The sequence below is a fragment of the Lissotriton helveticus genome, chromosome 11 (genome assembly GCF_964261635.1).
Source record: "Lissotriton helveticus chromosome 11, aLisHel1.1, whole genome shotgun sequence".
Taxonomy (NCBI): Eukaryota; Metazoa; Chordata; class Amphibia; order Caudata; family Salamandridae; genus Lissotriton; species Lissotriton helveticus.
Genome location: NC_136072.1, coordinates 1082033444 through 1082060265, shown reverse-complemented (window position 1 = coordinate 1082060265; position 26822 = coordinate 1082033444). Strand labels below are relative to the sequence as shown.

The following is a 26822-nucleotide window of genomic DNA, read 5'->3' as shown; positions in this document are numbered from 1 at the left end:
CGTCAGTTCTAGAAGGCTTTTAGCGTGGGAATGCCCACCCTGCATACATTATACCTGACGCAGGTATAATGTGATGCGGGACTTTACAATGTGACACATCTCCCTAGATGCGTCACATTGTAAATGGGCCACAACATTTACGCCGCAGCTGCGTCACAATACAGATTTTTATACTTGCCCTATATATGGCTGTGTGTACGTTGTGTGTCTCCGTCTGCATGCAGCATACAAACGTGCCAGATGTGGTAGCCCAGTTGTGCTGATGCAGCCACACAAGAGCTCTTTGCCTGACCTCATTGTCACCAATTCAAATCAGAGAGGATCCATGCAGTCTTTCAAGGCTCTCAGGTGAAAAAATGGGCCCTAGAGCAAGGAAGTAAATAGGCCCCCTTGTTGAAGTTTGGAATATGAAATACCGCAATAATCAGCGTTCAGTGGGTCCCGCAGGTCTGTGGGCGCCAGTGCAACTGCACCTGCTGCACCAACAGAAGCTAAGCCCCTGTCATAGAGCTGGGTAACATCAATTACTCAGTGCCACAAAGAGCATTAGAAATAAACTTTACATAATGTCAAACGGCAAAAACAAGAGCTTTGTCAGTTCTTGTTCTGTTTCAAACACTCCATACAATCTGTATGAACCCTCTCCACATTTTCCTACTGATAACAAACGCCTTCGCTCCCAGAAAAAAACTTTCTGGGCGGTTAGTGCACATTTGAATGGGAGATGAGACCTCGGAAGAGCCCAGCCCTGCGCCGGACTGCGAGTCACCTCAGAGAGCAGAAACAAAGCCCGTCCTCTGCCCATCACTGACCCAAGCGAATCCGTGGAGCAAAGATGAGAACAAAGAGGAAGAAATAAAAGAATTACGGAAACTCATCAAGGAAAATAAATCCCTAAATTACTGCTGTATTTAAAAAGCTGAGAAAACAAAAGAGAACGTAAAGAGTAAACTGAAGCCAAATAGAGTCACCGTTTTGTCCTTGTCACAGATCACAAATCTGCAAGTAAATTGCATTGCAAAATAAACTATCTTATTTTTTCATTACATATTCTCCAGTCTCCGAAGAGACTGTCAAAAATTGCCATTTCGACTATATTTCAAGTCTCCATGACGGGGTATTGGGTAAAATTTTCAATAAGCAATAATCGCGCCTCGGTTAAACCTCATTGACTACTATACTGCCACTGCGCAAAGCTAAACAATTTAGTGTGAATTTCATGCACACTTGACCTAGTACCTCATGTTACAAAGAACATGATTCCTTTTCAAAAGATGTTATCTGTTTATGCATAACTACTCCTCCACTGCTTCTGATAGGCAATGTAAAACATGTAATGGTGTTGTTTTACTAATTTCTATCAGCTCTCTGCCCCAAACAGTTGATAGCCACACGCAGAGAATTATGGGAAATTGTATGCTAAATAGCTGTCCAGGTAAGCAGCACCCTCCCAAGTTATGGATTTGATGCTCAGGCAGATATACCTTCACACAAAGATGAGATCTAGGCTGCTAACCATGGGTTGTGGAAAATATAAGAAGCACAAATTCATAATAGCATCCTCATAGGTCCCACTGTCTTCAAATGTTTACTAGAGAAGGAACGGCAATCAATTTAAAGGAAAATAAATTATAGATACATTTTTCCATATTCCATAATGCACGTCTGCCATTTCATGGCACTACATAGTTGCATTTGCTGCATTTCATTTTTAGCTTTAGGAGGTACAATATACTGGTTTCCTGGTTTTCAAAACATTTTAGGGGAAGATTCACAAGGACCTGACGCAACTGCATGGATGCATAAGTTTCCTTGAGTCAGTGCTGAATGTCCTTGTGCCACGATGAATGTGCTGTATTTACAATACAGCGCTCCATGGCGCAAGGATTAACAGATGCGTCAGAAATTCTGACGCATCTGTTGGCACAAAAGTGACGCATTGCTGGAAATGCTCATGAAAGTGACGCAAAAAGCCCTGAGTCATAACTTATGCCTGGTCTGTGCAGGCGTAGGGATTTTGACACAGTGAAGGCGTAGAGTGATGTAGTGAAATCTTGTAGATTTCAGTGCGTCAGTTCTAGAAGGCTTTTAGCGTGGGAACGATCACCCTGCATACATTATACCTGACACAGGTATAATGTGATGCGGGACTTTACAATGTGACACATCTCCCTAGATGCGTCACATTGTAAATGGGCCGCAACATTTACGCCGCAGCTGCGTCACAATACAGATTTTTATACTTGCCCTATATAAGGCTGTGTGTACGTTGTGTGTCTCCGTCTGCATGCAGCATACAAATGTGCCAGATCTGGTAGCCCAGTTGGGCTGATGCAGCCACGCAAGAGCTCTTTGCCTGACCTCATTGTCACCGATTCAAATCAGGGAGGATCCATGCAGTCTTTCAAGGCTCTCAGGTGAAAAAATGGGCCCTAGAGCAAGGAAGAAAATAGGCCCCCTTGTTGAAGTTTGGATTATAAAATACCGCAATAATCAGGGTTCAGTGCGTCCCGCAGGTCTGTGGGCGCCAGTGCAACTGCACCTGCTGCACCAACAGAAGCTACGCCCCTGTCATAGAGCTGGGTAACATCAATTACTCAGTGCCACAAAGAGCATTAGAAATAAACTTTACATAATGTCAAACGGCAAAAACAAGAGCTTTGTCAGTTCTTGTTCTGTTTCAAACACTCCATACAATCTGTATGAACCCTCTCCACATTTTCCTACTGATAACAAACGCCTTCGCTCCCAGAAAAAAACTTTCTGGGCGGTTAGTGCACATTTGAATGGGAGATGAGACCTCGGAAGAGCCCAGCCTTGCACCGGACTGCGAGTCACTTCAGAGAGCAGAAACAAAGCCCGTCCTCTGCCCATCACTGACCCAAGCGAATCTGTGGAGCAAAGATGAGAACAAAGGGGAAGAAATAAAAGAATAACGAAAACTCATCAAGGAAAATAAATCCCTAAATTACTGCTGTATTTAAAAAGCTGAGAAAACAAAAGAGAATGTAAAGAGTAAACTGAAGACAAATAGAGTCACCGTTTTGTCCTTGTCACAGATCACAAACCTGCAAGTAAATTGCATTGCAAAATAAACTATCTTATTTTTTAATTACATATTCTCCAATCTCCGAAGAGAGTGTCAAAAATTACCATTTCGACTATATTTCAAGTATCCATGACGGGGTATTGGGTAAAGTTTTCAATAAGCAATAATCGCGCCTCGGTTAAACCTCATTGGCTATGATACTGCCACTGCGCAAAGCTAAACAATTTAGTGTGAATTTCATGCACACTTGCTCTAGTACCTCATGTTACAAAGAACATGATTCCTTTTCAAAAGATGTTATCTGTTTATGCATAACTACTCCTCCACTGCTTCTGATAGGCAATGTAAGACGGTAAACATCGTTTATAACGCTGTGTTTACACCGCAGTGCCTTTACAACAATGCCATTACAACGCAAGTTGTTACTACGACTTGCGCTGGATGGCGCTGTTGGGCAAGGAATGTTGTAATTTTATATTCCAACACCCTCCCTACTGTTACGTGGACTGGTGTTGGAATATAAAATTATAATATTCCAAAATCCGCGCCCTCCAACCCAAGTCGTTGTAACGACTTGCGTTGTAATGCCCGCGTTGTCAAGTACCGCGATCTTTTAGATCGCGTTGTACTGACATACATCCATGTAAGACATATAATGGTGTTGTTTTACTAATTTCTATCAGCTCTCTGCCTCAAACCGTCGGTAGCCACACGCAGAGAATTATGGGAAATTGCATGCTAAATAGCTGTACAGGTAAGCAGCACCCTCCCAAGTTATGGATTTGATGCTCAGGCAGATATACCTTCACACAAAGATGAGATCTAGGCTGCTAACCATGGGTTGTGGAAAATATAAGAAGCACAAATTCATAATAGCATTCTCATAGGTCCCACTGTCTTCAAATGTTTACTAGAGAAGGACCGGCAATCAATTTAAAGGAAAATAATTTATAGATACATTTTTCCATATTCCATAATGCACATCTGCCATTTCATGGCACTACATAGTTGCATTTGCTGCATTTCATTTTTAGCTTTAGGAGGTACAATATACTGGTTTCCTGGTTTTCAAAACATTTTAGGGGAAGATTCACAAGGACCTGACGCAACTGCATGGATGCATACGTTTCCTTGAGTCAGTGCTGAATGTCCTTGTGCCACGATGAATGTGCTGTATTTACAATACAGCGCTCCATGGCGCAAGGATTAACAGATGCGTCAGAAATTCTGACGCATCTGTTGGCACAAAAGTGACACATTGCTGGAAATGCTCATGAAAGTGACGCAAAAAGCCCTGAGTCATAACTTATGCCTGGTCTGTGCAGGCGTAGGGATTTTGACACAGTGAAGGCGTAGAGTGATGTAGTGAAATCTTGTAGATTTCAGTGCGTCAGTTCTAGAAGGCTTTTAGCGTGGGAATGCCCACCCTGCATACATTATACCTGACGCAGGTATAATGTGATGCGGGACTTTACAATGTGACACATCTCCCTAGATGCGTCACATTGTAAATGGGCCACAACATTTACGCCGCAGCTGCGTCACAATACAGATTTTTATACTTGCCCTATATATGGCTGTGTGTACGTTGTGTGTCTCCGTCTGCATGCAGCATACAAACGTGCCAGATGTGGTAGCCCAGTTGTGCTGATGCAGCCACACAAGAGCTCTTTGCCTGACCTCATTGTCACCAATTCAAATCAGAGAGGATCCATGCAGTCTTTCAAGGCTCTCAGGTGAAAAAATGGGCCCTAGAGCAAGGAAGAAAATAGGCCCCCTTGTTGAAGTTTGGATTATAAAATACCGCAATAATCAGGGTTCAGTGCGTCCCGCAGGTCTGTGGGCGCCAGTGCAACTGCACCTGCTGCACCAACAGAAGCTACGCCCCTGTCATAGAGCTGGGTAACATCAATTACTCAGTGCCACAAAGAGCATTAGAAATAAACTTTACATAATGTCAAACGGCAAAAACAAGAGCTTTGTCAGTTCTTGTTCTGTTTCAAACACTCCATACAATCTGTATGAACCCTCTCCACATTTTCCTACTGATAACAAACGCCTTCGCTCCCAGAAAAAAACTTTCTGGGCGGTTAGTGCACATTTGAATGGGAGATGAGACCTCGGAAGAGCCCAGCCTTGCACCGGACTGCGAGTCACTTCAGAGAGCAGAAACAAAGCCCGTCCTCTGCCCATCACTGACCCAAGCGAATCTGTGGAGCAAAGATGAGAACAAAGGGGAAGAAATAAAAGAATAACGAAAACTCATCAAGGAAAATAAATCCCTAAATTACTGCTGTATTTAAAAAGCTGAGAAAACAAAAGAGAATGTAAAGAGTAAACTGAAGACAAATAGAGTCACCGTTTTGTCCTTGTCACAGATCACAAACCTGCAAGTAAATTGCATTGCAAAATAAACTATCTTATTTTTTAATTACATATTCTCCAATCTCCAAAGAGAGTGTCAAAAATTACCATTTCGACTATATTTCAAGTATCCATGACGGGGTATTGGGTAAAGTTTTCAATAAGTAATAATCGCGCCTCGGTTAAACCTCATTGGCTATGATACTGCCACTGCGCAAAGCTAAACAATTTAGTGTGAATTTCATGCACACTTGCTCTAGTACCTCATGTTACAAAGAACATGATTCCTTTTCAAAAGATGTTATCTGTTTATGCATAACTACTCCTCCACTGCTTCTGATAGGCAATGTAAGACATATAATGGTGTTGTTTTACTAATTTCTATCAGCTCTCTGCCTCAAACCGTCGATAGCCACACGCAGAGAATTATGGGAAATTGCATGCTAAATAGCTGTACAGGTAAGCAGCACCCTCCCAAGTTATGGATTTGATGCTCAGGCAGATATACCTTCACACAGAGATGAGATCTAGGCTGCTAACCATGGGTTGTGGAAAATATAAGAAGCACAAATTCATAATAGCATTCTCATAGGTCCCACTGTCTTCAAATGTTTACTAGAGAAGGACCGGCAATCAATTTAAAGGAAAATAATTTATAGATACATTTTTCCATATTCCATAATGCACGTCTGCCATTTCATGGCACTGCATAGTTGCATTTGCTGCATTTCATTTTTAGCTTTAGGAGGTACAATATACTGGTTTCCTGGTTTTCAAAACATTTTAGGGGAAGATTCACAAGGACCTGACGCAACTGCATGGATGCATAAGTTTCCTTGAGTCAGTGCTGAATTTCCTTGTGCCACGATGAATGTGCTGTATTTACAATACAGCGCTCCATGGCGCAAGGATTAACAGATGCGTCAGAAATTCTGACGCATCTGTTGGCACAAAAGTGACACATTGCTGGAAATGCTCATGAAAGTGACGCAAAAAGCCCTGAGTCATAACTTATGCCTGGTCTGTGCAGGCGTAGGGATTTTGACACAGTGAAGGCGTAGAGTGATGTAGTGAAATCTTGTAGATTTCAGTGCGTCAGTTCTAGAAGGCTTTTAGCGTGGGAATGCCCACCCTGCATACATTATACCTGACGCAGGTATAATGTGATGCGGGACTTTACAATGTGACACATCTCCCTAGATGCGTCACATTGTAAATGGGCCACAACATTTACGCCGCAGCTGCGTCACAATACAGATTTTTATACTTGCCCTATATATGGCTGTGTGTACGTTGTGTGTCTCCGTCTGCATGCAGCATACAAACGTGCCAGATGTGGTAGCCCAGTTGTGCTGATGCAGCCACACAAGAGCTCTTTGCCTGACCTCATTGTCACCAATTCAAATCAGAGAGGATCCATGCAGTCTTTCAAGGCTCTCAGGTGAAAAAATGGGCCCTAGAGCAAGGAAGTAAATAGGCCCCCTTGTTGAAGTTTGGAATATGAAATACCGCAATAATCAGCGTTCAGTGGGTCCCGCAGGTCTGTGGGCGCCAGTGCAACTGCACCTGCTGCACCAACAGAAGCTAAGCCCCTGTCATAGAGCTGGGTAACATCAATTACTCAGTGCCACAAAGAGCATTAGAAATAAACTTTACATAATGTCAAACGGCAAAAACAAGAGCTTTGTCAGTTCTTGTTCTGTTTCAAACACTCCATACAATCTGTATGAACCCTCTCCACATTTTCCTACTGATAACAAACGCCTTCGCTCCCAGAAAAAAACTTTCTGGGCGGTTAGTGCACATTTGAATGGGAGATGAGACCTCGGAGGAGCCCAGCCCTGCGCCGGACTGCGAGTCACCTCAGAGAGCAGAAACAAAGCCCGTCCTCTGCCCATCACTGACCCAAGCGAATCCGTGGAGCAAAGATGAGAACAAAGAGGAAGAAATAAAAGAATTACGGAAACTCATCAAGGAAAATAAATCCCTAAATTACTGCTGTATTTAAAAAGCTGAGAAAACAAAAGAGAACGTAAAGAGTAAACTGAAGCCAAATAGAGTCACCGTTTTGTCCTTGTCACAGATCACAAATCTGCAAGTAAATTGCATTGCAAAATAAACTATCTTATTTTTTCATTACATATTCTCCAGTCTCCGAAGAGACTGTCAAAAATTGCCATTTCGACTATATTTCAAGTCTCCATGACGGGGTATTGGGTAAAATTTTCAATAAGCAATAATCGCGCCTCGGTTAAACCTCATTGACTACTATACTGCCACTGCGCAAAGCTAAACAATTTAGTGTGAATTTCATGCACACTTGACCTAGTACCTCATGTTACAAAGAACATGATTCCTTTTCAAAAGATGTTATCTGTTTATGCATAACTACTCCTCCACTGCTTCTGATAGGCAATGTAAAACATGTAATGGTGTTGTTTTACTAATTTCTATCAGCTCTCTGCCCCAAACAGTTGATAGCCACACGCAGAGAATTATGGGAAATTGTATGCTAAATAGCTGTCCAGGTAAGCAGCACCCTCCCAAGTTATGGATTTGATGCTCAGGCAGATATACCTTCACACAAAGATGAGATCTAGGCTGCTAACCATGGGTTGTGGAAAATATAAGAAGCACAAATTCATAATAGCATCCTCATAGGTCCCACTGTCTTCAAATGTTTACTAGAGAAGGAACGGCAATCAATTTAAAGGAAAATAAATTATAGATACATTTTTCCATATTCCATAATGCACGTCTGCCATTTCATGGCACTACATAGTTGCATTTGCTGCATTTCATTTTTAGCTTTAGGAGGTACAATATACTGGTTTCCTGGTTTTCAAAACATTTTAGGGGAAGATTCACAAGGACCTGACGCAACTGCATGGATGCATAAGTTTCCTTGAGTCAGTGCTGAATGTCCTTGTGCCACGATGAATGTGCTGTATTTACAATACAGCGCTCCATGGCGCAAGGATTAACAGATGCGTCAGAAATTCTGACGCATCTGTTGGCACAAAAGTGACGCATTGCTGGAAATGCTCATGAAAGTGACGCAAAAAGCCCTGAGTCATAACTTATGCCTGGTCTGTGCAGGCGTAGGGATTTTGACACAGTGAAGGCGTAGAGTGATGTAGTGAAATCTTGTAGATTTCAGTGCGTCAGTTCTAGAAGGCTTTTAGCGTGGGAACGATCACCCTGCATACATTATACCTGACACAGGTATAATGTGATGCGGGACTTTACAATGTGACACATCTCCCTAGATGCGTCACATTGTAAATGGGCCGCAACATTTACGCCGCAGCTGCGTCACAATACAGATTTTTATACTTGCCCTATATAAGGCTGTGTGTACGTTGTGTGTCTCCGTCTGCATGCAGCATACAAATGTGCCAGATCTGGTAGCCCAGTTGGGCTGATGCAGCCACGCAAGAGCTCTTTGCCTGACCTCATTGTCACCGATTCAAATCAGGGAGGATCCATGCAGTCTTTCAAGGCTCTCAGGTGAAAAAATGGGCCCTAGAGCAAGGAAGAAAATAGGCCCCCTTGTTGAAGTTTGGATTATAAAATACCGCAATAATCAGGGTTCAGTGCGTCCCGCAGGTCTGTGGGCGCCAGTGCAACTGCACCTGCTGCACCAACAGAAGCTACGCCCCTGTCATAGAGCTGGGTAACATCAATTACTCAGTGCCACAAAGAGCATTAGAAATAAACTTTACATAATGTCAAACGGCAAAAACAAGAGCTTTGTCAGTTCTTGTTCTGTTTCAAACACTCCATACAATCTGTATGAACCCTCTCCACATTTTCCTACTGATAACAAACGCCTTCGCTCCCAGAAAAAAACTTTCTGGGCGGTTAGTGCACATTTGAATGGGAGATGAGACCTCGGAAGAGCCCAGCCTTGCACCGGACTGCGAGTCACTTCAGAGAGCAGAAACAAAGCCCGTCCTCTGCCCATCACTGACCCAAGCGAATCTGTGGAGCAAAGATGAGAACAAAGGGGAAGAAATAAAAGAATAACGAAAACTCATCAAGGAAAATAAATCCCTAAATTACTGCTGTATTTAAAAAGCTGAGAAAACAAAAGAGAATGTAAAGAGTAAACTGAAGACAAATAGAGTCACCGTTTTGTCCTTGTCACAGATCACAAACCTGCAAGTAAATTGCATTGCAAAATAAACTATCTTATTTTTTAATTACATATTCTCCAATCTCCGAAGAGAGTGTCAAAAATTACCATTTCGACTATATTTCAAGTATCCATGACGGGGTATTGGGTAAAGTTTTCAATAAGCAATAATCGCGCCTCGGTTAAACCTCATTGGCTATGATACTGCCACTGCGCAAAGCTAAACAATTTAGTGTGAATTTCATGCACACTTGCTCTAGTACCTCATGTTACAAAGAACATGGGGGTATATTACCAACAACTAGCGATAATTTTTGTCTCTAACTTGTTTAGAGACAAAATTTATCGCCGCACATCGGCGATTTTTATCGCAGATAAACCTTGCTATTAGCAAGGTTTATCGCAAATGCGATAAAAAACGGCCGCAATGCATGAATATCGCTGAAAAGTCAGCGATATTCATGCATTATCGAGCAAATGCTCTTAGCCATGTTATCCACCTCCCATTGGATAACATGGTGAAGAACTGCTCAGGGCAGGTGTTAGCTTTTGGAGATATTCGCGCTTAGCGCGAATATCTCCAAAAGTTGGTAATAGGAGATAGCGATGTTAGCGACTGTTTCCAGTCGCTAACATCTTGGCACGCCCACTTTGCATGTCATTAGTGATAAATATCACTGACATGCAAAGCGGGGCCCAAGATGGTCGCTATCTCCTATTAGCTGTCCCTAACTGGTGTTAGCGACAGCTTGGTAATAGGGAGATAATTTTATCTCCGCTTTCTTGGCTTTTAAAGCCAAAAAAGCGGAGATAAACCCCTTGATAATATACCCCATGATTCCTTTTCAAAAGATGTTATCTGTTTATGCATAACTACTCCTCCACTGCTTCTGATAGGCAATGTAAGACGGTAAACATCGTTTATAACGCTGTGTTTACACCGCAGTGCCTTTACAACAATGCCATTACAACGCAAGTTGTTACTACGACTTGCGCTGGATGGCGCTGTTGGGCAAGGAATGTTGTAATTTTATATTCCAACACCCTCCCTACTGTTACGTGGACTGGTGTTGGAATATAAAATTATAATATTCCAAAATCCGCGCCCTCCAACCCAAGTCGTTGTAACGACTTGCGTTGTAATGCCCGCGTTGTCAAGTACCGCGACCTTTTAGATCGCGTTGTACTGACATACATCCATGTAAGACATATAATGGTGTTGTTTTACTAATTTCTATCAGCTCTCTGCCTCAAACCGTCGATAGCCACACGCAGAGAATTATGGGAAATTGCATGCTAAATAGCTGTACAGGTAAGCAGCACCCTCCCAAGTTATGGATTTGATGCTCAGGCAGATATACCTTCACACAAAGATGAGATCTAGGCTGCTAACCATGGGTTGTGGAAAATATAAGAAGCACAAATTCATAATAGCATTCTCATAGGTCCCACTGTCTTCAAATGTTTACTAGAGAAGGACCGGCAATCAATTTAAAGGAAAATAATTTATAGATACATTTTTCCATATTCCATAATGCACATCTGCCATTTCATGGCACTACATAGTTGCATTTGCTGCATTTCATTTTTAGCTTTAGGAGGTACAATATACTGGTTTCCTGGTTTTCAAAACATTTTAGGGGAAGATTCACAAGGACCTGACGCAACTGCATGGATGCATACGTTTCCTTGAGTCAGTGCTGAATGTCCTTGTGCCACGATGAATGTGCTGTATTTACAATACAGCGCTCCATGGCGCAAGGATTAACAGATGCGTCAGAAATTCTGACGCATCTGTTGGCACAAAAGTGACACATTGCTGGAAATGCTCATGAAAGTGACGCAAAAAGCCCTGAGTCATAACTTATGCCTGGTCTGTGCAGGCGTAGGGATTTTGACACAGTGAAGGCGTAGAGTGATGTAGTGAAATCTTGTAGATTTCAGTGCGTCAGTTCTAGAAGGCTTTTAGCGTGGGAATGCCCACCCTGCATACATTATACCTGACGCAGGTATAATGTGATGCGGGACTTTACAATGTGACACATCTCCCTAGATGCGTCACATTGTAAATGGGCCACAACATTTACGCCGCAGCTGCGTCACAATACAGATTTTTATACTTGCCCTATATATGGCTGTGTGTACGTTGTGTGTCTCCGTCTGCATGCAGCATACAAACGTGCCAGATGTGGTAGCCCAGTTGTGCTGATGCAGCCACACAAGAGCTCTTTGCCTGACCTCATTGTCACCAATTCAAATCAGAGAGGATCCATGCAGTCTTTCAAGGCTCTCAGGTGAAAAAATGGGCCCTAGAGCAAGGAAGTAAATAGGCCCCCTTGTTGAAGTTTGGAATATGAAATACCGCAATAATCAGCGTTCAGTGGGTCCCGCAGGTCTGTGGGCGCCAGTGCAACTGCACCTGCTGCACCAACAGAAGCTAAGCCCCTGTCATAGAGCTGGGTAACATCAATTACTCAGTGCCACAAAGAGCATTAGAAATAAACTTTACATAATGTCAAACGGCAAAAACAAGAGCTTTGTCAGTTCTTGTTCTGTTTCAAACACTCCATACAATCTGTATGAACCCTCTCCACATTTTCCTACTGATAACAAACGCCTTCGCTCCCAGAAAAAAACTTTCTGGGCGGTTAGTGCACATTTGAATGGGAGATGAGACCTCGGAAGAGCCCAGCCTTGCACCGGACTGCGAGTCACTTCAGAGAGCAGAAACAAAGCCCGTCCTCTGCCCATCACTGACCCAAGCGAATCTGTGGAGCAAAGATGAGAACAAAGGGGAAGAAATAAAAGAATAACGAAAACTCATCAAGGAAAATAAATCCCTAAATTACTGCTGTATTTAAAAAGCTGAGAAAACAAAAGAGAATGTAAAGAGTAAACTGAAGACAAATAGAGTCACCGTTTTGTCCTTGTCACAGATCACAAACCTGCAAGTAAATTGCATTGCAAAATAAACTATCTTATTTTTTAATTACATATTCTCCAATCTCCGAAGAGAGTGTCAAAAATTACCATTTCGACTATATTTCAAGTATCCATGACGGGGTATTGGGTAAAGTTTTCAATAAGCAATAATCGCGCCTCGGTTAAACCTCATTGGCTATGATACTGCCACTGCGCAAAGCTAAACAATTTAGTGTGAATTTCATGCACACTTGCCCTAGTACCTCATGTTACAAAGAACATGATTCCTTTTCAAAAGATGTTATCTGTTTATGCATAACTACTCCTCCACTGCTTCTGATAGGCAATGTAAGACATATAATGGTGTTGTTTTACTAATTTCTATCAGCTCTCTGCCTCAAACCGTCGATAGCCACACGCAGAGAATTATGGGAAATTGCATGCTAAATAGCTGTACAGGTAAGCAGCACCCTCCCAAGTTATGGATTTGATGCTCAGGCAGATATACCTTCACACAAAGATGAGATCTAGGCTGCTAACCATGGGTTGTGGAAAATATAAGAAGCACAAATTCATAATAGCATTCTCATAGGTCCCACTGTCTTCAAATGTTTACTAGAGAAGGACCGGCAATCAATTTAAAGGAAAATAATTTATAGATACATTTTTCCATATTCCATAATGCACGTCTGCCATTTCATGGCACTACATAGTTGCATTTGCTGCATTTCATTTTTAGCTTTAGGAGGTACAATATACTGGTTTCCTGGTTTTCAAAACATTTTAGGGGAAGATTCACAAGGACCTGACGCAACTGCATGGATGCATAAGTTTCCTTGAGTCAGTGCTGAATGTCCTTGTGCCACGATGAATGTGCTGTATTTACAATACAGCGCTCCATGGCGCAAGGATTAACAGATGCGTCAGAAATTCTGACGCATCTGTTGGCACAAAAGTGACACATTGCTGGAAATGCTCATGAATGTGACGCAAAAAGCCCTGAGTCATAACTTATGCCTGGTCTGTGCAGGCGTAGGGATTTTGACACAGTGAAGGCGTAGAGTGATGTAGTGAAATCTTGTAGATTTCAGTGCGTCAGTTCTAGAAGGCTTTTAGCGTGGGAATGCCCACCCTGCATACATTATACCTGACGCAGGTATAATGTGATGCGGGACTTTACAATGTGACACATCTCCCTAGATGCGTCACATTGTAAATGGGCCACAACATTTACGCCGCAGCTGCGTCACAATACAGATTTTTATACTTGCCCTATATATGGCTGTGTGTACGTTGTGTGTCTCCGTCTGCATGCAGCATACAAACGTGCCAGATGTGGTAGCCCAGTTGTGCTGATGCAGCCACACAAGAGCTCTTTGCCTGACCTCATTGTCACCAATTCAAATCAGAGAGGATCCATGCAGTCTTTCAAGGCTCTCAGGTGAAAAAATGGGCCCTAGAGCAAGGAAGTAAATAGGCCCCCTTGTTGAAGTTTGGAATATGAAATACCGCAATAATCAGCGTTCAGTGGGTCCCGCAGGTCAGTGGGCGCCAGTGCAACTGCACCTGCTGCACCAACAGAAGCTAAGCCCCTGTCATAGAGCTGGGTAACATCAATTACTCAGTGCCACAAAGAGCATTAGAAATAAACTTTACATAATGTCAAACGGCAAAAACAAGAGCTTTGTCAGTTCTTGTTCTGTTTCAAACACTCCATACAATCTGTATGAACCCTCTCCACATTTTCCTACTGATAACAAACGCCTTCGCTCCCAGAAAAAAACTTTCTGGGCGGTTAGTGCACATTTGAATGGGAGATGAGACCTCGGAAGAGCCCAGCCCTGCGCCGGACTGCGAGTCACCTCAGAGAGCAGAAACAAAGCCCGTCCTCTGCCCATCACTGACCCAAGCGAATCCGTGGAGCAAAGATGAGAACAAAGAGGAAGAAATAAAAGAATTACGGAAACTCATCAAGGAAAATAAATCCCTAAATTACTGCTGTATTTAAAAAGCTGAGAAAATAAAAGAGAACGTAAAGAGTAAACTGAAGCCAAATAGAGTCACCGTTTTGTCCTTGTCACAGATCACAAATCTGCAAGTAAATTGCATTGCAAAATAAACTATCTTATTTTTTCATTACATATTCTCCAGTCTCCGAAGAGACTGTCAAAAATTGCCATTTCGACTATATTTCAAGTCTCCATGACGGGGTATTGGGTAAAGTTTTCAATAAGCAATAATCGCGCCTCGGTTAAACCTCATTGGCTACAATACTGCCACTGCGCAAAGCTAAACAATTTAGTGTGAATTTCATGCACACTTGCCCTAGTACCTCATTTTTTTTTTTTTTTTAATAATTTTTATTGTAAGCATACCTGTACAGGCCTTTACATATAGAAACAGCGTCAGAAAAGCGAGCAGGTATATAGTGTGGTACGTCAACCAGTACACAGCCGTTATGCCCACAACCCGGGGGTTGGGCGGCGATGATGTCTCTGCTCTTTCATGCCTGACGTTCTAGATAGAGGAGTGGCTGTCAAACGGATCACGTGCATGCTTACGTTTATAGTCCTACCCAACTGTGCGCTAATACCCCCAACTCCCACCCCCTGCGCCATTCCTACCACTCCCCCCCCCCCATGCCCCTTCCCCCCCACCACCTCCCAACTAAGGCTTCTCTAACGGACATGTCTGGGGTACTGGTAAGAGCCCCCCCTGCATAACCGCTGCCACTGGGTGCTCAACTGGCCTCTGCCACCCTGCCTACGTCGAGGGCCTCCTCCTCCTCGTTAGCCTCATTATCCCTGAGTACTTGAACCATCACTTCCCATGAGGTCGCAGTGTCTGCTGCAGTTTGGGTAGGGGGTCCTGCGCGCCAGCTGTTGCCCTAGTACCTCATGTTACAAAGAACATGATTCCTTTTCAAAAGATGTTATCTGTTTATGCATAACTACTCCTCCACTGCTTCTGATAGGCAATGTAAGACATGTAATGGTGTTATTTTACTAATTTCTATCAGCTCTCTGCCCCAAACAGTTGATAGCCACACGCAGAGAATTATGGGAAATTGTATGCTAAATAGCTGTCCAGGTAAGCAGCACCCTGCCAAGTTATGGATTTGATGCTCAGGCAGATATACCTTCACACAAAGATGAGATCTAGGCTGCTAACCATGGGTTGTGGAAAATATAAGAAGCACAAATTCATAATAGCATCCTCATAGGTCCCATTGTCTTCAAATGTTTACTAGAGAAGGAACGGCAATCAATTTAAAGGAAAATAAATTATAGATAAATTTTTCCATATTCCATAATGCACGTCTGCCATTTCATGGCACTACATAGTTGCATTTGCTGCATTTCATTTTTAGCTTTAGGAGGTACAATATACTGGTTTCCTGGTTTTCAAAACATTTTAGGGGAAGATTCACAAGGACCTGACGCAACTGCATGGATGCATAAGTTTCCTTGAGTCAGTGCTGAATGTCCTTGTGCCACGATGAATGTGCTGTATTTACAATACAGCGCTCCATGGCGCAAGGATTAACAGATGCGTCAGAAATTCTGACGCATCTGTTGGCACAAAAGTGACGCATTGCTGGAAATGCTCATGAAAGTGACGCAAAAAGCCCTGAGTCATAACTTATGCCTGGTCTGTGCAGGCGTAGGGATTTTGACACAGTGAAGGCGTAGAGTGATGTAGTGAAATCTTGTAGATTTCAGTGCGTCAGTTCTAGAAGGCTTTTAGCGTGGGAACGCCCACCCTGCATACATTATACCTGACGCAGGTATAATGTGATGCGGGACTTTACAATGTGACACATCTCCCTAGATGCGTCACATTGTAAATGGGCCGCAACATTTACGCCGCAGCTGCGTCACAATACAGATTTTTATACTTGCCCTATATAAGGCTGTGTGTACGTTGTGTGTCTCCGTCTGCATGCAGCATACAAATGTGCCAGATCTGGTAGCCCAGTTGGGCTGATGCAGCCACGCAAGAGCTCTTTGCCTGACCTCATTGTCACCGATTCAAATCAGGGAGGATCCATGCAGTCTTTCAAGGCTCTCAGGTGAAAAAATGGGCCCTAGAGCAAGGAAGAAAATAGGCCCCCTTGTTGAAGTTTGGATTATAAAATACCGCAATAATCAGGGTTCAGTGCGTCCCGCAGGTCTGTGGGCGCCAGTGCAACTGCACCTGCTGCACCAACAGAAGCTACGCCCCTGTCATAGAGCTGGGTAACATCAATTACTCAGTGCCACAAAGAGCATTAGAAATAAACTTTACATAATGTCAAACGGCAAAAACAAGAGCTTTGTCAGTTCTTGTTCTGTTTCAAACACTCCATACAATCTGTATGAACCCTCTCCACATTTTCCTACTGATAACAAACGCCTTCGCTCCCAGAAAAAAACTTTCTGGGCGGTTAGTGCACATTTGAATGGGAGATGAGACCTCGGAAGAGCCCAGCCTTGCACCGGACTGCGAGTCACTTCAGAGAGCAGAAACAAAGCCCGTCCTCTGCCCATCACTGACCCAAGCGAATCTGTGGAGCAAAGATGAGAACAAAGGGGAAGAAATAAAAGAATAACGAAAACTCATCAAGGAAAATAAATCCCTAAATTACTGCTGTATTTAAAAAGCTGAGAAAACAAAAGAGAATGTAAAGAGTAAACTGAAGACAAATAGAGTCACCGTTTTGTCCTTGTCACAGATCACAAACCTGCAAGTAAATTGCATTGCAAAATAAACTATCTTATTTTTTAATTACATATTCTCCAATCTCCGAAGAGAGTGTCAAAAATTACCATTTCGACTATATTTCAAGTATCCATGACGGGGTATTGGGTAAAGTTTTCAATAAGCAATAATCGCGCCTCGGTTAAACCTCATTGGCTATGATACTGCCGCTGCGCAAAGCTAAACAATTTAGTGTGAATTTCATGCACACTTGCCCTAGTACCTCATGTTACAAAGAACATGATTCCTTTTCAAAAGATGTTATCTGTTTATGCATAACTACTCCTCCACTGCTTCTGATAGGCAATGTAAGACATATAATGGTGTTGTTTTACTAATTTCTATCAGCTCTCTGCCTCAAACCGTCGATAGCCACACGCAGAGAATTATGGGAAATTGTATGCTAAATAGCTGTACAGGTAAGCAGCACCCTCCCAAGTTATGGATTTGATGCTCAGGCAGATATACCTTCACACAAAGATGAGATCTAGGCTGCTAACCATGGGTTGTGGAAAATATAAGAAGCACAAATTCATAATAGCATTCTCATAGGTCCCACTGTCTTCAAATGTTTACTAGAGAAGGAACGGCAATCAATTTAAAGGAAAATAATTTATAGATAAATGTTTCCATATTCCATAATGCACGTCTGCCATTTCATGGCACTACATAGTTGCATTTGCTGCATTTCATTTTTAGCTTTAGGAGGTACAATACACTGGTTTCCTGGTTTTCAAAACATTTTAGGGGAAGATTCACAAGGACCTGACGCAACTGCATGGATGCATAAGTTTCCTTGAGTCAGTGCTGAATGTCCTTGTGCCACGATGAATGTGCTGTATTTACAATACAGCGCTCCATGGCGCAAGGATTAACAGATGCGTCAGAAATTCTGACGCATCTGTTGGCACAAAAGTGACGCATTGCTGGAAATGCTCATGAAAGTGACGCAAAAAGCCCTGAGTCATAACTTATGCCTGGTCTGTGCAGGCGTAGGGATTTTGACACAGTGAAGGCGTAGAGTGATGTAGTGAAATCTTGTAGATTTCAGTGCGTCAGTTCTAGAAGGCTTTTAGCGTGGGAACGCCCACCCTGCATACATTATACCTGACGCAGGTATAATGTGATGCGGGACTTTACAATGTGACACATCTCCCTAGATGCGTCACATTGTAAATGGGCCGCAACATTTACGCCGCAGCTGCGTCACAATACAGATTTTTATACTTGCCCTATATAAGGCTGTGTGTACGTTGTGTGTCTCCGTCTGCATGCAGCATACAAATGTGCCAGATCTGGTAGCCCAGTTGGGCTGATGCAGCCACGCAAGAGCTCTTTGCCTGACCTCATTGTCACCGATTCAAATCAGGGAGGATCCATGCAGTCTTTCAAGGCTCAGGTGAAAAAATGGGCCCTAGAGCAAGGAAGAAAATAGGCCCCCTTGTTGAAGTTTGGATTATAAAATACCGCAATAATCAGGGTTCAGTGCGTCCCGCAGGTCTGTGGGCGCCAGTGCAACTGCACCTGCTGCACCAACAGAAGCTACGCCCCTGTCATAGAGCTGGGTAACATCAATTACTCAGTGCCACAAAGAGCATTAGAAATAAACTTTACATAATGTCAAACGGCAAAAACAAGAGCTTTGTCAGTTCTTGTTCTGTTTCAAACACTCCATACAATCTGTATGAACCCTCTCCACATTTTCCTACTGATAACAAACGCCTTCGCTCCCAGAAAAAAACTTTCTGGGCGGTTAGTGCACATTTGAATGGGAGATGAGACCTCGGAAGAGCCCAGCCTTGCACCGGACTGCGAGTCACTTCAGAGAGCAGAAACAAAGCCCGTCCTCTGCCCATCACTGACCCAAGCGAATCTGTGGAGCAAAGATGAGAACAAAGGGGAAGAAATAAAAGAATAACGAAAACTCATCAAGGAAAATAAATCCCTAAATTACTGCTGTATTTAAAAAGCTGAGAAAACAAAAGAGAATGTAAAGAGTAAACTGAAGACAAATAGAGTCACCGTTTTGTCCTTGTCACAGATCACAAACCTGCAAGTAAATTGCATTGCAAAATAAACTATCTTATTTTTTAATTACATATTCTCCAATCTCCGAAGAGAGTGTCAAAAATTACCATTTCGACTATATTTCAAGTATCCATGACGGGATATTGGGTAAAGTTTTCAATAAGCAATAATCGCGCCTCGGTTAAACCTCATTGGCTATGATACTGCCGCTGCGCAAAGCTAAACAATTTAGTGTGAATTTCATGCACACTTGCCCTAGTACCTCATGTTACAAAGAACATGATTCCTTTTCAAAAGATGTTATCTGTTTATGCATAACTACTCCTCCACTGCTTCTGATAGGCAATGTAAGACATATAATGGTGTTGTTTTACTAATTTCTATCAGCTCTCTGCCTCAAACCGTCGATAGCCACACGCAGAGAATTATGGGAAATTGTATGCTAAATAGCTGTACAGGTAAGCAGCACCCTCCCAAGTTATGGATTTGATGCTCAGGCAGATATACCTTCACACAAAGATGAGATCTAGGCTGCTAACCATGGGTTGTGGAAAATATAAGAAGCACAAATTCATAATAGCATTCTCATAGGTCCCACTGTCTTCAAATGTTTACTAGAGAAGGAACGGCAATCAATTTAAAGGAAAATAATTTATAGATAAATTTTTCCATATTCCATAATGCACGTCTGCCATTTCATGGCACTACATAGTTGCATTTGCTGCATTTCATTTTTAGCTTTAGGAGGTACAATACACTGGTTTCCTGGTTTTCAAAACATTTTAGGGGAAGATTCACAAGGACCTGACGCAACTGCATGGATGCATAAGTTTCCTTGAGTCAGTGCTGAATGTCCTTGTGCCACGATGAATGTGCTGTATTTACAATACAGCGCTCCATGGCGCAAGGATTAACAGATGCGTCAGAAATTCTGACGCATCTGTTGGCACAAAAGTGACGCATTGCTGGAAATGCTCATGAAAGTGACGCAAAAAGCCCTGAGTCATAACTTATGCCTGGTCTGTGCAGGCGTAGGGATTTTGAGACAGTGAAGGCGTAGAGTGATGTAGTGAAATCTTGTAGATTTCAGTGCGTCAGTTCTAGAAGGCTTTTAGCGTGGGAACGCCCACCCTGCATACATTATACCTGACGCAGGTATAATGTGATGAGGGACTTTACAATGTGACACATCTCCCTATATGCGTCACATTGTAAATGGGCCACAACATTTACGCCGCAGCTGCGTCACAATACAGATTTTTATACTTGCCCTATATATGGCTGTGTGTACGTTGTGTGTCTCCGTCTGCATGCAGCATACAAACGTGCCAGATGTGGTAGCCCAGTTGTGCTGATGCAGCCACACAAGAGCTCTTTGCCTGACCTCATTGTCACCAATTCAAATCAGAGAGGATCCATGCAGTCTTTCAAGGCTCTCAGGTGAAAAAATAGGCCCTAGAGCAAGGAAGTAAATAGGCCCCCTTGTTGAAGTTTGGAATATGAAATACCGCAATAATCAGCGTTCAGTGGGTCCCGCAGGTCTGTGGGCGCCAGTGCAACTGCACCTGCTGCACCAACAGAAGCTAAGCCCCTGTCATAGAGCTGGGTAACATCAATTACTCAGTGCCACAAAGAGCATTAGAAATAAACTTTACATAATGTCAAACGGCAAAAACAAGAGCTTTGTCAGTTCTTGTTCTGTTTCAAACACTCCATACAATCTGTATGAACCCTCTCCACATTTTCCTACTGATAACAAACGCCTTCGCTCCCAGAAAAAAACTTTCTGGGCGGTTAGTGCACATTTGAATGGGAGATGAGACCTCGGAAGAGCCCAGCCCTGCGCCGGACTGCGAGTCACCTCAGAGAGCAGAAACAAAGCCCGTCCTCTGCCCATCACTGACCCAAGCGAATCCGTGGAGCAAAGATGAGAACAAAGGGGAAGAAATAAAAGAATAACGAAAACTCATCAAGGAAAATAAATCCCTAAATTACTGCTGTATTTAAAAAGCTGAGAAAACAAAAGAGAATGTAAAGAGTAAACTGAAGACAAATAGAGTCACCGTTTTGTCCTTGTCACAGATCACAAACCTGCAAGTAAATTGCATTGCAAAATAAACTATCTTATTTTTTAATTACATATTCTCCAATCTCCGAAGAGAGTGTCAAAAATTACCATTTCGACTATATTTCAAGTATCCATGACGGGGTATTGGGTAAAGTTTTCAATAAGCAATAATCACGCCTCGGTTAAACCTCATTGGCTATGATACTGCCACTGCGCAAAGCTAAACAATTTAGTGTGAATTTCATGCACACTTGCCCTAGTACCTCATGTTACAAAGAACATGATTCCTTTTCAAAAGATGTTATCTGTTTATGCATAACTACTCCTCCACTGCTTCTGATAGGCAATGTAAGACATATAATGGTGTTGTTTTACTAATTTCTATCAGCTCTCTGCCTCAAACCGTCGATAGCCACACGCAGAGAATTATGGGAAATTGCATGCTAAATAGCTGTACAGGTAAGCAGCACCCTCCCAAGTTATGGATTTGATGCTCAGGCAGATATACCTTCACACAAAGATGAGATCTAGGCTGCTAACCATGGGTTGTGGAAAATATAAGAAGCACAAATTCATAATAGCATTCTCATAGGTCCCACTGTCTTCAAATGTTTACTAGAGAAGGACCGGCAATCAATTTAAAGGAAAATAATTTATAGATAAATTTTTCCATATTCCATAATGCACGTCTGCCATTTCATGGCACTACATAGTTGCATTTGCTGCATTTCATTTTTAGCTTTAGGAGGTACAATATACTGGTTTCCTGGTTTTCAAAACATTTTAGGGGAAGATTCACAAGGACCTGACGCAACTGCATGGATGCATAAGTTTCCTTGAGTCAGTGCTGAATGTCCTTGTGCCACGATGAATGTGCTGTATTTACAATACAGCGCTCCATGGCGCAAGGATTAACAGATGCGTCAGAAATTCTGACGCATCTGTTGGCACAAAAGTGACACATTGCTGGAAATGCTCATGAATGTGACGCAAAAAGCCCTGAGTCATAACTTATGCCTGGTCTGTGCAGGCGTAGGGATTTTGACACAGTGAAGGCGTAGAGTGATGTAGTGAAATCTTGTAGATTTCAGTGCGTCAGTTCTAGAAGGCTTTTAGCGTGGGAATGCCCACCCTGCATACATTATACCTGACGCAGGTATAATGTGATGCGGGACTTTACAATGTGACACATCTCCCTAGATGCGTCACATTGTAAATGGGCCACAACATTTACGCCGCAGCTGCGTCACAATACAGATTTTTATACTTGCCCTATATATGGCTGTGTGTACGTTGTGTGTCTCCGTCTGCATGCAGCATACAAACGTGCCAGATGTGGTAGCCCAGTTGTGCTGATGCAGCCACACAAGAGCTCTTTGCCTGACCTCATTGTCACCAATTCAAATCAGAGAGGATCCATGCAGTCTTTCAAGGCTCTCAGGTGAAAAAATGGGCCCTAGAGCAAGGAAGTAAATAGGCCCCCTTGTTGAAGTTTGGAATATGAAATACCGCAATAATCAGCGTTCAGTGGGTCCCGCAGGTCAGTGGGCGCCAGTGCAACTGCACCTGCTGCACCAACAGAAGCTAAGCCCCTGTCATAGAGCTGGGTAACATCAATTACTCAGTGCCACAAAGAGCATTAGAAATAAACTTTACATAATGTCAAACGGCAAAAACAAGAGCTTTGTCAGTTCTTGTTCTGTTTCAAACACTCCATACAATCTGTATGAACCCTCTCCACATTTTCCTACTGATAACAAACGCCTTCGCTCCCAGAAAAAAACTTTCTGGGCGGTTAGTGCACATTTGAATGGGAGATGAGACCTCGGAAGAGCCCAGCCCTGCGCCGGACTGCGAGTCACCTCAGAGAGCAGAAACAAAGCCCGTCCTCTGCCCATCACTGACCCAAGCGAATCCGTGGAGCAAAGATGAGAACAAAGAGGAAGAAATAAAAGAATTACGGAAACTCATCAAGGAAAATAAATCCCTAAATTACTGCTGTATTTAAAAAGCTGAGAAAATAAAAGAGAACGTAAAGAGTAAACTGAAGCCAAATAGAGTCACCGTTTTGTCCTTGTCACAGATCACAAATCTGCAAGTAAATTGCATTGCAAAATAAACTATCTTATTTTTTCATTACATATTCTCCAGTCTCCGAAGAGACTGTCAAAAATTGCCATTTCGACTATATTTCAAGTCTCCATGACGGGGTATTGGGTAAAGTTTTCAATAAGCAATAATCGCGCCTCGGTTAAACCTCATTGGCTACAATACTGCCACTGCGCAAAGCTAAACAATTTAGTGTGAATTTCATGCACACTTGCCCTAGTACCTCATTTTTTTTTTTTTTTTAAATAATTTTTATTGTAAGCATACCTGTACAGGCCTTTACATATAGAAACAGCGTCAGAAAAGCGAGCAGGTATATAGTGTGGTACGTCAACCAGTACACAGCCGTTATGCCCACAACCCGGGGGTTGGGCGGCGATGATGTCTCTGCTCTTTCATGCCTGACGTTCTAGATAGAGGAGTGGCTGTCAAACGGATCACGTGCATGCTTACGTTTATAGTCCTACCCAACTGTGCGCTAATACCCCCAACTCCCACCCCCTGCGCCATTCCTACCACTCCCCCCCCCCCCCATGCCCCTTCCCCCCCACCACCTCCCAACTAAGGCTTCTCTAACGGACATGTCTGGGGTACTGGTAAGAGCCCCCCCTGCATAACCGCTGCCACTGGGTGCTCAACTGGCCTCTGCCACCCTGCCTACGTCGAGGGCCTCCTCCTCCTCGTTAGCCTCATTATCCCTGAGTGCTTGCACCATCACTTCCCATGAGGTCGCAGTGTCTGCTGCAGTTTGGGTAGGGGGTCCTGCGCGCCAGCTGTTGCCCTAGTACCTCATGTTACAAAGAACATGATTCCTTTTCAAAAGATGTTATCTGTTTATGCATAACTACTCCTCCACTGCTTCTGATAGGCAATGTAAGACATGTAATGGTGTTATTTTACTAATTTCTATCAGCTCTCTGCCCCAAACAGTTGATAGCCACACGCAGAGAATTATGGGAAATTGTATGCTAAATAGCTGTCCAGGTAAGCAGCACCCTGCCAAGTTATGGATTTGATGCTCAGGCAGATATACCTTCACACAAAGATGAGATCTAGGCTGCTAACCATGGGTTGTGGAAAATATAAGAAGCACAAATTCATAATAGCATCCTCATAGGTCCCATTGTCTTCAAATGTTTACTAGAGAAGGAACGGCAATCAATTTAAAGGAAAATAAATTATAGATAAATTTTTCCATATTCCATAATGCACGTCTGCCATTTCATGGCACTACATAGTTGCATTTGCTGCATTTCATTTTTAGCTTTAGGAGGTACAATATACTGGTTTCCTGGTTTTCAAAACATTTTAGGGGAAGATTCACAAGGACCTGACGCAACTGCATGGATGCATAAGTTTCCTTGAGTCAGTGCTGAATGTCCTTGTGCCACGATGAATGTGCTGTATTTACAATACAGCGCTCCATGGCGCAAGGATTAACAGATGCGTCAGAAATTCTGACGCATCTGTTGGCACAAAAGTGACGCATTGCTGGAAATGCTCATGAAAGTGACGCAAAAAGCCCTGAGTCATAACTTATGCCTGGTCTGTGCAGGCGTAGGGATTTTGACACAGTGAAGGCGTAGAGTGATGTAGTGAAATCTTGTAGATTTCAGTGCGTCAGTTCTAGAAGGCTTTTAGCGTGGGAACGCCCACCCTGCATACATTATACCTGACGCAGGTATAATGTGATGCGGGACTTTACAATGTGACACATCTCCCTAGATGCGTCACATTGTAAATGGGCCGCAACATTTACGCCGCAGCTGCGTCACAATACAGATTTTTATACTTGCCCTATATAAGGCTGTGTGTACGTTGTGTGTCTCCGTCTGCATGCAGCATACAAATGTGCCAGATCTGGTAGCCCAGTTGGGCTGATGCAGCCACGCAAGAGCTCTTTGCCTGACCTCATTGTCACCGATTCAAATCAGGGAGGATCCATGCAGTCTTTCAAGGCTCTCAGGTGAAAAAATGGGCCCTAGAGCAAGGAAGAAAATAGGCCCCCTTGTTGAAGTTTGGATTATAAAATACCGCAATAATCAGGGTTCAGTGCGTCCCGCAGGTCTGTGGGCGCCAGTGCAACTGCACCTGCTGCACCAACAGAAGCTACGCCCCTGTCATAGAGCTGGGTAACATCAATTACTCAGTGCCACAAAGAGCATTAGAAATAAACTTTACATAATGTCAAACGGCAAAAACAAGAGCTTTGTCAGTTCTTGTTCTGTTTCAAACACTCCATACAATCTGTATGAACCCTCTCCACATTTTCCTACTGATAACAAACGCCTTCGCTCCCAGAAAAAAACTTTCTGGGCGGTTAGTGCACATTTGAATGGGAGATGAGACCTCGGAAGAGCCCAGCCTTGCACCGGACTGCGAGTCACTTCAGAGAGCAGAAACAAAGCCCGTCCTCTGCCCATCACTGACCCAAGCGAATCTGTGGAGCAAAGATGAGAACAAAGGGGAAGAAATAAAAGAATAACGAAAACTCATCAAGGAAAATAAATCCCTAAATTACTGCTGTATTTAAAAAGCTGAGAAAACAAAAGAGAATGTAAAGAGTAAACTGAAGACAAATAGAGTCACCGTTTTGTCCTTGTCACAGATCACAAACCTGCAAGTAAATTGCATTGCAAAATAAACTATCTTATTTTTTAATTACATATTCTCCAATCTCCGAAGAGAGTGTCAAAAATTACCATTTCGACTATATTTCAAGTATCCATGACGGGGTATTGGGTAAAGTTTTCAATAAGCAATAATCGCGCCTCGGTTAAACCTCATTGGCTATGATACTGCCGCTGCGCAAAGCTAAACAATTTAGTGTGAATTTCATGCACACTTGCCCTAGTACCTCATGTTACAAAGAACATGATTCCTTTTCAAAAGATGTTATCTGTTTATGCATAACTACTCCTCCACTGCTTCTGATAGGCAATGTAAGACATATAATGGTGTTGTTTTACTAATTTCTATCAGCTCTCTGCCTCAAACCGTCGATAGCCACACGCAGAGAATTATGGGAAATTGTATGCTAAATAGCTGTACAGGTAAGCAGCACCCTCCCAAGTTATGGATTTGATGCTCAGGCAGATATACCTTCACACAAAGATGAGATCTAGGCTGCTAACCATGGCTTGTGGAAAATATAAGAAGCACAAATTCATAATAGCATTCTCATAGGTCCCACTGTCTTCAAATGTTTACTAGAGAAGGAACGGCAATCAATTTAAAGGAAAATAATTTATAGATAAATGTTTCCATATTCCATAATGCACGTCTGCCATTTCATGGCACTACATAGTTGCATTTGCTGCATTTCATTTTTAGCTTTAGGAGGTACAATACACTGGTTTCCTGGTTTTCAAAACATTTTAGGGGAAGATTCACAAGGACCTGAC

The 26822-nt window shown here is 42.8% G+C and overlaps 12 non-coding genes across 12 annotated transcripts; all 12 read right to left on the bottom strand.

Annotated features, from left to right (window-relative positions):
- Positions 1-1058: 1058 nt before the first annotated feature.
- Positions 1059-1198, bottom strand: LOC144793004 (U4 spliceosomal RNA). Its single transcript, XR_013602678.1, has one exon. It is a non-coding gene; the product is annotated as a U4 spliceosomal RNA (small nuclear RNA).
- A 1929-nt stretch (positions 1199-3127) lies between these two features.
- LOC144793048 (U4 spliceosomal RNA) lies at positions 3128-3267 on the bottom strand. Its single transcript, XR_013602718.1, has one exon. It is a non-coding gene; the product is annotated as a U4 spliceosomal RNA (small nuclear RNA).
- A 2228-nt stretch (positions 3268-5495) lies between these two features.
- On the bottom strand, positions 5496-5635 carry LOC144793103 (U4 spliceosomal RNA). Its single transcript, XR_013602767.1, has one exon. It is a non-coding gene; the product is annotated as a U4 spliceosomal RNA (small nuclear RNA).
- A 1929-nt stretch (positions 5636-7564) lies between these two features.
- On the bottom strand, positions 7565-7704 carry LOC144793003 (U4 spliceosomal RNA). The gene has a single exon (XR_013602677.1). It is a non-coding gene; the product is annotated as a U4 spliceosomal RNA (small nuclear RNA).
- A 1929-nt stretch (positions 7705-9633) lies between these two features.
- On the bottom strand, positions 9634-9773 carry LOC144793047 (U4 spliceosomal RNA). The gene has a single exon (XR_013602717.1). It is a non-coding gene; the product is annotated as a U4 spliceosomal RNA (small nuclear RNA).
- Positions 9774-12555: 2782 nt separating this feature from the next.
- LOC144793046 (U4 spliceosomal RNA) lies at positions 12556-12695 on the bottom strand. Its single transcript, XR_013602716.1, has one exon. It is a non-coding gene; the product is annotated as a U4 spliceosomal RNA (small nuclear RNA).
- Positions 12696-14624: 1929 nt separating this feature from the next.
- Positions 14625-14764, bottom strand: LOC144793721 (U4 spliceosomal RNA). Its single transcript, XR_013603193.1, has one exon. It is a non-coding gene; the product is annotated as a U4 spliceosomal RNA (small nuclear RNA).
- Positions 14765-17255: 2491 nt separating this feature from the next.
- Positions 17256-17395, bottom strand: LOC144793072 (U4 spliceosomal RNA). The gene has a single exon (XR_013602740.1). It is a non-coding gene; the product is annotated as a U4 spliceosomal RNA (small nuclear RNA).
- A 1927-nt stretch (positions 17396-19322) lies between these two features.
- LOC144793075 (U4 spliceosomal RNA) lies at positions 19323-19462 on the bottom strand. The gene has a single exon (XR_013602743.1). It is a non-coding gene; the product is annotated as a U4 spliceosomal RNA (small nuclear RNA).
- Positions 19463-21391: 1929 nt separating this feature from the next.
- On the bottom strand, positions 21392-21531 carry LOC144792972 (U4 spliceosomal RNA). Its single transcript, XR_013602649.1, has one exon. It is a non-coding gene; the product is annotated as a U4 spliceosomal RNA (small nuclear RNA).
- Positions 21532-23460: 1929 nt separating this feature from the next.
- Positions 23461-23600, bottom strand: LOC144793719 (U4 spliceosomal RNA). Its single transcript, XR_013603192.1, has one exon. It is a non-coding gene; the product is annotated as a U4 spliceosomal RNA (small nuclear RNA).
- A 2494-nt stretch (positions 23601-26094) lies between these two features.
- Positions 26095-26234, bottom strand: LOC144793071 (U4 spliceosomal RNA). The gene has a single exon (XR_013602739.1). It is a non-coding gene; the product is annotated as a U4 spliceosomal RNA (small nuclear RNA).
- Between the last annotated feature and the right edge of the window lie 588 nt (positions 26235-26822).